Here is an 8,948-nt window from a genome sequence, read left to right as displayed (position 1 = left end):
TGAAAAATCTCATGCAGAATAGGTTTTTCATATCTAAAGCTATTTCAAAATCACCTAATCCTTTGGACAGCTGATGGCATTGTTTCCTTTAACACTGAACATCTCTATACTTAAAACATCTCAGACTAAGTGGTTGTTCCTTTATCAGCTAATCCTAGTAACACTGGTCTTTATTGAGTCCTCCAAAGCCACTGAAAAGTAGGATCAGCCGAGCTGGTTTTCAGTCACCGAGATGTCTGCGAAGTCTTGTGGTTACTGACTAAAGGAGAAAAAATATATATAGTGGAAACCATCATTGGTAGCTGTTTGGAGGAAAAGGTGAATGGGCAGGTGCCAATTTACGGCCCAGCAGGAGGTTTTGTTTTAGGTGATTTATACTAAAGGTGATAAACAAAAAGGAAAAAAATCTAATTTTTAAAACTTCTGTTAGAACAACTGTTAGATAACATGAATTAGGTACCTCATTACACTGCTCATTACAGTGCTGGTAAATGATGAAGGAGATTATAAAACTAAAGATAAACAGAGGAGGACAATAAAAATCAGAAGTCAGAAGGAAATAAAAAAAAAGTGTGTGTGCCCCTTTTTAGTTTGAACTCTTTTGTTTGTCCAATGCAAAAATGATCTTTTCATTTACTTATCAGAGCAAGTAGCAGCACACCAAAAAGCTGAGGATAGAAAAGGAAAATATAAATATATTTCACAGCAGGTATGTTGGATATGTTGGACATGCTATGTCTGCCATGGTGTCTACATTTCAGGGGTTTTAATGCGGTTGGATCATTGAAAACGAGCGGAGATGGAGAGAGTAAGTTCTTCTATGAAAAGACTATTGGAGACTTAAGATAAGATAAGATAAGATAAGATAAGATAAGATAGAACTTTATTAATCCCTCGGGTGGGTTCCTCTGGGAAATTCGACTTCCAAAAAAAGCACAGCAACGACCAAAGTTACAGTTACAGAACTGTTATATATATATACACACACACACACACACACACACACACACACACACACACACACACACATATAAATACAGAGACAAATATAAATAAAATATACAAAGGGGATAAATAGAATAAATAGGAATAAAAAATAAAAATACAAGTGAATTGCACATTTCAAGTATTGAGTCTATTGCACTGTTGACTATTTACAAAAAGTATTGCACAAGGTATTGTACAGTGAGGTGAAGAGGCACTACAGCTTAGTTGTTCCCCCCTCCTTTGTCCTCCTGTTTCCCCTCCCTCTCCCCTCCAGAGAGGAGTTAAACAGAACTTCATTGCAAAAAGAATATTCTGGAGAATTAAATGAATTAAATGAGAGTTTTTGTTATTTTGGGGTTTTTTATGAACAGAGAATTTGACCCGTGATACAAAGACATCTGCATAATTTAATTCAACAATTCAAAGGGATCATCACTTTAATGGCACGTGATGGTGGTGCCTGAGAGATCAAATTTGTTAAAATATTTCACCCCTCGCCAAAGCAGTGCACTGAGCAGCCAACCAGCTCCCTGCGCCTTGCATGCAGCTTGTTTGGGTTAAAACACACTTACATATAAACACCATCTTGAGCCTGGAATTTCAGAGATGCCTGAAATTTCTCTATCTAAATGTCCTTCAGGGAGGTTTTGTGATGAAGTCAGCCCAGAATGTCAGCATACACTGTATTTGCACAGGAATGTGTCCAGTGTGGGTTTTGGAGCTCACGTCTGCATTCTGAGTAATGTTGGGTTTTCCCTCCCTGGTCCAGATGCTTCCAGGTCACAGAGAAGCGGGCATAAAGAGACAGACTGAAGCATCTCTTTGGTCTAAATAAGTCAAGAGAGAGCAAGGACAGAGGAACAAGTACTTCCTCACTTCATGTTCATGGAAAATGAAAGCGACCCAGCTGCTACCAGTTCCCCTTTGCTCATTTTCAATAGTAATAATATGCTTAACTTGAACCATGTGGACAAAGACTTAGTTGTTACTTTGAGAGTAGTGTCTCAGATTAATCTGAGTTTTAATAATTAACAATAACCACATTCAGTGGACCAAAACGTTGGAATCAAACCCTGATCTATTCCCAGCCTTCTTTTTATTGAGTTGGTGTGTACAGTTTTTACAGGATCACTACATAACACAAGTGAACTTTGCCCAGTCTGAGTCACATACCAACAATCTGTATGCACAACAGGGACTCTGGTGGCTGTCTGGCTGTCCTCCTTGATAAAAATCCATCTGTTGCTCAAGCAGATCGATACAAACTCGGGTTGGATTTAAGGAAATAGATGGGGAATCACAGGCTGAAAGTAGGCAGCGTATTGATTGCAAGAAAATTCACCTCAAGTCAATAATTGCCCTTCTACAAATTGAGCCAAACCACCTTCAAGCTCCATGTAAATTGGAAATCCAATTACTTCTTGGGGCATTTCACTCAATCGTTTAGTTTTACTACTAATTCTCTGAAAACCTCAAAAAACTTGTTCTGTAGTTGGTTTATAGTTACTTTGGTCATTATAGCCTCCTGTTGGGTTCCACTGACTTCTGAAAGGTATTGCAGTTTGGAGCTGTGAAAGGAAACGACAATTAGACATCATATGTTATTTTTCCATGTCAAAGCTTCGAGGTCTTAAAAATGAAACTAACATACAGGATAGGAAATTCAATACAGAATTACCACGGTAAGTCACTAATCTCTCTGCAGATGCATAAATCAGCCTGGGGGACAATTTATACTCTTCCAGCCCCTCCCTGAATGTTGAGGTTACACATCACCATGCTCTGCCTGGCTCCTAAATTATACTGTTGCTTAAAGAAACCACAGTGTGATTGCTACAGAATCCCCTCCCACACTAACTAAAATAAACTGTTCCTTCAAAATCTGCTTTAACAAAGTGGAAAGACGATCGCTGCAAAAGAATCGTCTGCTAAGTCTTCTCCAGTTTTTTTCATGAATATATCAGAAAGAAAATCAAATTTCTGAGAGGAAAACAAACTTTCCATTTTATCAGAAAAAAGTATCAGATAACACACAATGTATGAGAAAATATCCTAAATTTGAAATGTTTGATTTTAATAACGTGTATGTGTGTGTGTTACTTCCTGTTTTATTCTGTTAGTTCCCGTCTCGTGAGCATTCAGTTTTGTTTTTTTCTGTCTCGTTAGTCAGGTTCAGTTTACCTGTGTTCCCAGGTGTGTTCCAGTTTGCTGGTTACCTCGTGTGTATTTAAGGCCTTAGTTTTACTTCAGTCCCTTGTTGTGATCTCTCCTCATGTTATGTTCCCTTCTGTCTGCCAATGTTCGTTTTTCCAGTTAGTGTGCTGCAGCTCTGCTCTGCCTTCTGTTTTGTTAAAGCTGCCAGAAAAGTTGTGATTTCAGTTCATGTTTGTTTGCAGAGTCCAGCATTCAGGTCCACTTCCTGCTTGCCACACCACCGGCCGATGACACGCAACTATGAGCAAGTCACTAATAAATTACTAATGAACCTTACCCTACTGCCTGCAGTCTTTGGACTGTGGCAGGAATCCAGAGTACTCCGACGCAGCAAGAACACAGAAAGACCCACCAGATTGGATTTGAGCCCATGACCATCTTCATGTGACAGAACAATGCTAACTACTGCACTGCCCTAAAAATATATTTTAGCATGATTCTGGCAAAAATAAGATTTATTAGAATAAAACTAACAGATTTATTAAAACAAATTAATATATTTATGAGGGAAGAAATTTCTTTTTTTTACCAGTTCTAAAAAATTCAGGAGACAAACATTATATTAACTTAAATGTTACACAAATACATATGAAAGTTAAACAGATTTTTTTTGGGGTAGAGTTGTAAACTGGCACATGAACCAGTTATCAAGAATTCAGATTTTTCAGTTATTCTAAAACTGGAGGTCTTCATGCTGGTATTTCCCTGAGGCCCTTAAACCATTAAGGCTGCTCCTGCATCTGATTCACTGCATTTGTTGGTCTTCTCATGAGGATTTGAGTTCGCTTGTGAGGGATTAGCCCACTGAAGGCAATAGCTCCCTGTGACGTGGCATTTCCTGGTTTTCCTCTTTTTCATTTCCCCTTTCTCACGCTTTTACTCATTTACCTCCCACTCCCTCGGGATCATGATACACAACTTCACCGCCCCCCTCTCTCATGATCATGCTGCACAGCCACACTCACCTACTGCTGTTACAGATTTGGCAAAAGAAAGAGGATGTGCTTTTTTTAGTCAATATCAAAGTTTCTTTAGAACTATAAAAGCATTACTGCTTTCTGTCAGCACATTAAAACCAGCAACTAATCCAAGAAATGTTTCAAATTACTGATGTCCCGATTCATGATTGAGGTGTGAGACAAACGACTGCTGGTCCAAGTGCGTCAGAACAATGATTTTATTAAACACATGTGTGGAGGAAATACACCATCACAATCCTAAGCATAAATCCCCCAAAAAAGCATACTTAAAATGTTTTTATATGTCAGGGTATAATGCCCCCTCATGTGTCAAAGCAGATACACAACATGCATAAGTTACAGTAACCACAGCTCTTCTGCTGACAACCTTTGACACACACACTCAAAGAGACATTTTCTCCGTCTCCACCCCAGGTGCTTCCTGTTGATCTTCTTATTCTCGCTTATCTCTGGAACATCAGAAACACATTCTACAAAAACTGTTACTTATGCAGGCACAAAATGTAGTTACAAGCAGAATATGTCTTAACTCTACCCTAGAAATGAATCTATATACTGTCTGTGTATGCAGGCGAACTGTCTCGACCTCACTGCACTCTGTCTCACCTCTCACCTCACCAGATAAAGCTTGTAACCTCTTACCAGACAGAAGGCCAACTCTTTTATGAACACATTTTTGCAATATGTGTAATAACATGATTGAAACTACATGTGTAATATATTGAATAAATGTTTTAATCAAATGCCACTAATCAAAGCTTAATAAAAAAGGATATAAGAGAATAAACATGATATTAAAATTATATAAAATGATATAATCCCCACACTGACAGTCAGTACTTATCAGTATCCTCCTGATAAGTACATTCTGTACAAGTGTCCTTTTTTCTTTGTTTCTCAAAAGATTTAAAACTTGTCCAGCTTTTGGGGGGTTAGCTTATGTATTTAACAATCAGGGGACATATGGCTAAAGAGCTGTAGATCACAATTAAGCAAACATAGGTAAGTCAGCAACAGAAACACAGAGTGAAAGCAAAAGAACAGATTCACTTTCTGAGATTCTTCATTACTGAAAGGGTCGCTGACCTGCTGCAAAGGAGGAGGAAAGGAATCTGAGGTTCTGTATGAGTGCACAAGGGGGGAGTTCAGACTGCAACACGCTGGGGGTTTGAGTGAGACAACATGGGGTCTTGCAGAGGGAGACTGGTATCAGAGGAGAAAAGAGAGTGTTGGAAGACGGGAGGGAAATGTTGAGGCATTGCAGATGGCCAAGACACGTGTTCACCACCCAGTGGATTTCCATTTAAAAGGTTTTCTGACAGATGGATTCCCCAGATGCATTCAGACTCTTAAAGTCCTTTGCAGATCTATAAAACCGGTAAAGATGAAATCTTTTAGATTTTCAGTAGATTTCCACAGTCCTCAAGCTTTCACTAAAAAAGTCAGACCTCTGTGACTGATCACACATTGCTGCAAAGCTGCAACAATATGTTAAAACATGCACATAAAAGCTGCAACAACGCTACAGTGAAGTAATGTATAGTCAAGAATTGTATGCAGAGATTTTTAAACACTTATTGTTGGAAAACACTAAGAATTCTTGTGTAACAAACAACATACAAAAATAATTGTAATACCAACGCCTGCTTCCTCAAAGGGGATTGTTTGATTGTTGGGGTTTTCGCTGTATTACTGCAGGGTCTTTAGGTTAATCTACAGAGTGGCGCGAGCGACTGTTGCTGTGGCAACAGTTTGCACACAAATAAAACTGAACTGAAAACTTTGAAACTGAACCTGCTTGGCATGAGTGTTGGTATGAGACTTTCCAGGCATGAGATGTTACCATCCCATACATTTTTTTCATAAACTGAAAAATTTGTGAATCTGTGTCGACTATCAAACAAACATCAACTAAAATACTAAACCTAAAAATCTTCTAACATGTTACAGAAACATAATTCAAGCGAAAAAGGTAATATAAGATAAGATATATTATAAATAAACTATATTATGAATACAAGAAGTGTAAGCCTTCTGTTAATGAGCTTTACATATTTGAAAGTTGCACCTTATTTATTCCTCTTTCCAGATGAAGCTTATTTAATATCTAATTGTAAATAATAAAATACAAGCTTGTAATTTTGGTAATTTCTGAATATTTTTTTAATTCTGAAAACTTTCATACTGTGTTGTTTTTGTTTGTTTGTTTGTTTGCTTTTGTTTGCATATCATATTAAATTTATGTACTTTTAATTTGAAATGTTTGTGTTTGGGGTTTGCAGCATTCTTTATAGACTGTTTATTTCTCAGGCTGTGATTGGGTCATTGGCAGTCAGCCATCTTGCAGCCCTTTAAAGAGGCCGTTGCTGCAGAAGGGATAGATAGGGAGAGAGAGAGAGAGAGAGATAGGGAGATAGATAGATAGATAGATAGATAGATAGATAGATAGATAGATAGATAGATAGATAGATAGATACCTCCTGCTTGAGAGAAAATAAACTTTTGCTAAATGACCCATTCTGTATTTGAGTCCTAGCTTCACAGCTGTTCATTTCTAATATGTGGCTAACTGTGGCTAGCAGCTGCATATTACCTGAAGTAACAGAAGTGGGATGGCATTCCTACATGGTTAGATGTACCTTTGTGCATGTGTCAAATGCCACCTTTATGTGGCCTCTATGTTGAATCCTATACCTTGAGATCCACTGAGACTCATAGAATAGCCCATGTTGCTCGTGATATTTGGTATCACTACACAGAGGTTAATAGAACAAAAATTAGGAGTTATGCATTTATTGACTGACTCATCACATCTGTTGGAACGCCTTTTTCTGACAGACCCTCTTTACTCCTTATATAAAACTGACTAGCTTTCATGGTACTGGGCCTGCGACCCAGTATTATATTCTTTGATTATTGTTGTTCATGGTTTGGTTTTCTTTAGTCTCAGTGATCTTCGTTCTCCCTCTCTTAGTGTTTATCTCAGCCTGTTTAGTCTCTGTCTCCCTCTCTGGGCCTTTCCTGCGTTCCTCGTTTCTTGTTGAGTCACCCGTGTTTCTGTGTTCATTCATCTCCTGTGTCTCTCCGGTCAGTCGTCGCTCCTTGTCAAGTCCGTGTCTCCATGCCGGTATCCTGTTTTATTTTGAAAGTTCCTTGTCTTGTGTTCCTGTCTAAATGCCTAGTTCTCAGTTCTAGGTTTGTTTTCTTGTGGTCTAGTTTAAGTTCTACTTTCCCATTGTTTCAGTTCGTAATTCTCATGTTCAGGGTTTTGGTTTGTTTTTTATGGGTTTATTTTATGGAGGTTTTTCCAGCAATAAAGCCGCTGTGTTCATTTAACTTCCCGTGTTTTGAGTCCTAATAGTTTGTGGAAGCCTAGACTTCAGCTTTTTTTTTTTTTTTTGCCATGGCCAAATTGGATAACTGACAGAAGACAGCAAGCGATGCAACCTTAGTCACAGTCAGAAGGTACCCATGCTTTTTCATGAGTTTCACTCAACCACTGCCCATAATTTTCTAAGTTATATCGTACGGTAGTAAGAACACTTTAAACTAAAGCACAGAGATCATAAACAAATAAGAAAAATGTGTCCTGAAGTCAAAAATGAAGAGAGAAGTAGGATCGTTTTCTCAGACTTTTATAGACCCAGACTTTTACTGCATCCAGAGTCACTGCCCCCTACTGGTCAGAATTCAGATCCTTCATTTTGCAGTCAGTATGGATAAAACATTAATAGCCAGAAACTCAAACCTGGCAGCACCATTAAAAAAAACTCAGTTCTTGGATCTGGGTTCGGACCTGCAGTCGGTGTGCCACTGAACAAATGTTTTAATGCTTTTTATTGAATTAGTCCACTCAGAGAGCAGCAGGCTGGTCGATGGGCCACTCGGACTGATGGGTAATACCATTATCCTGCGTGGACAGGATTGGCAGACACCGCCTCACAGCGCTATCCTACCATCCATCGATTGACTGTCTCCTCCAGGGACAGCCTGATGTTAGCCTCCATCCAGTCTTTCATTTGTTTATGAAATATTGATATTGGCTGGTATCTCCTCTTGGAGATGAGGAAAGTCAGCCTGATGGAAAGGACTGTGTTAGAGGATGCTGGGAAGAGTTTTTGTTTAGGGAGGTTTGTAAACTTATTTTCAAGTTTCTAGAATTATTATTTCCGGAATTTCGCCATGAAGGTTTTTTGTTTTATAAAGTCATCTTTCCGCTGTTAAAAGTCCCTTTATGAGTCACAGCCTGTAGGAGCAGGAGAGAAAAGGGAAATGTCTGCAAATATTTCCTCTTAACCCTGTGAGCCCTGCTATAAGTCATCATCTGTGATATGCTAACTGAACATGTAGTTTGGTTGTTTTTCTTAGAAAAAAAAGGGGGGGGGGTCTAAAGTCTGGGCAACCATTGTAACTGACTTGCATAATTTAGTACATGCTTCCAAAGCATGGCGTTAAGGCTGGGCTTTGGGTCATCATCCATGACGACTTTAATCTCAAATTGTAAAAGTCAGTTTAAAATGGTGAGAGAAATGAAATGTTCACCAGATACTGAAACATAAAAAGCTTTGAACTGTAAATGGACAACGACAAATGGGTCAATTTATTTGAAATCAGCAACAGACTGCTTTTGGAACAGAGTTACCCTCAGATCTGTTTGTTGATAGCGCCCTCTGTCTGCAAACCACCGCTAGTACCACCATTTCCCCGCCATGTTTCACTCTTTCATTCTTAAAATCTTGCGTTAACCTCCTTTCAACCACAAAATAC

The sequence above is a fragment of the Aulonocara sp. 'chitande type north' Nkhata Bay genome, linkage group LG11 (genome assembly GCF_057382095.1).
Source record: "Aulonocara sp. 'chitande type north' Nkhata Bay isolate Kocher_YH1m ecotype deep benthic linkage group LG11, A_spYH_male_GT1.1, whole genome shotgun sequence".
NCBI lineage: Eukaryota > Metazoa > Chordata > Actinopteri > Cichliformes > Cichlidae > Aulonocara > Aulonocara sp. 'chitande type north' Nkhata Bay.
Note: the sequence above shows the minus strand (reverse complement) of the source record.